Raw genomic sequence first — 1,346 nt, forward strand, 5'->3', positions numbered from 1 at the left:
AGAGCTCAGAGGCTGCGTGTGGGGCGGACACCGTTTCTCACCGTCAGAGGGTCAGCTCCCAGGGAGCCTGCGTCCAGGCTGCTGCAGGGGACAGAGGAGCCCGGTCAGGGTCTCAGGACCAGGGCGGCTGTCCCTGTGCACACATCTCGCATGTCTGTGCCTGTGCCAGCCAGGTAGCCAGGCCTGAGGTATGAGCACCTCCATTTCCTGGGAGCCAGATGCCCCCCCACAGCCATGGGGCCAGGCCTGTCACCCTCCAATGCCCCATTCTGGGGGGGTGCATCTCACTGAGTTGTAATCAGCATTTTATGGGAACCCCTTTCACATTGGTGCCCCCTTGGCAGGAGAGGGGACAGGCGTCGCCTGGAACACTGACGGGCCCAGGCCCACGGCCAATGCTTAGCTGCCTGGATCGCGCGCCTTGCACAAGCGCATTTACACTTTTCTTGGTGCGGCTATGCTGGGGACAGGGAGGGACAGGGCTCCTCCGGTGGGGGTGCGAGGAAGGAAGGGGCACGTGGGCGGGGCCTGGGGCTGAGACCCCCACACTGGGGGAGCAGGGAGGAGGCCAGGCACCAGCTTCCCTTATCTGGCCCTGGGATCTGGAGGAGCTAAGCCAGAGGCAGTGACAGATAAAGTGAGTGTTGGCTTATCAGGGAGGGTCCAGCGGGCCTTCCGTTGGTCCAGGGGGGCTGCGGGGGGACAGCGCTTCCTGTGTGTCCACATGGGTCCTCCTGAGGGGGCCCCCATGCAGGGCCACGTTCACTGGCTGCTGGTGGCCCGCACCCCAGGTCCAGGCGAGGGTGGCACTCTGGGGTACGCCACCCCTCCTGGAAAATGGGCACAGAAATGAGTCCTGTCAATCATCGAGTGGACCACACCCATGGTGATTCGAGTCCTGGGGGTTTGGGGGTGCTGCAAGAAACCATGTATGGGGCGTTGGTGGAATGAGCGGGGTCTCAATGCTGGAGGCAAATGAGCTAAAACAGGTGAAGGCCTGAAGGCCCATCATATGGGGTCCAGGGAAGGGCCTGGAAGTCCAGGAGGCAGAGGACTGGGTCCCTCCCGACCTGCCCCACCCCACAGTGGGCAGCATCCGGCCCCCGGGGCCTGGGAAGGCCGGCCCTGGCTCCAGCCCCACTCCCCTGGCTGGACAGAAAGGGCAGTTTCCCCTTTCCCGAGGGTCACCTCCTATGTGTGTGGCTGTCACCGGTTCACGCAGGCCCTGCACCCAGAGGTGGTGCCACTCACATCTGTGTTCATCAGAGCAGACGTGGCTCATGCACTTCTGAGCTGAGGCGCCGGGTGGGTGCCGGCGGGAAGGAGACCAGTCTGTTCCCGGAGCA

Source organism: Myotis davidii, unplaced genomic scaffold (genome assembly GCF_000327345.1).
Source record: "Myotis davidii unplaced genomic scaffold, ASM32734v1 scaffold3352, whole genome shotgun sequence".
NCBI lineage: Eukaryota > Metazoa > Chordata > Mammalia > Chiroptera > Vespertilionidae > Myotis > Myotis davidii.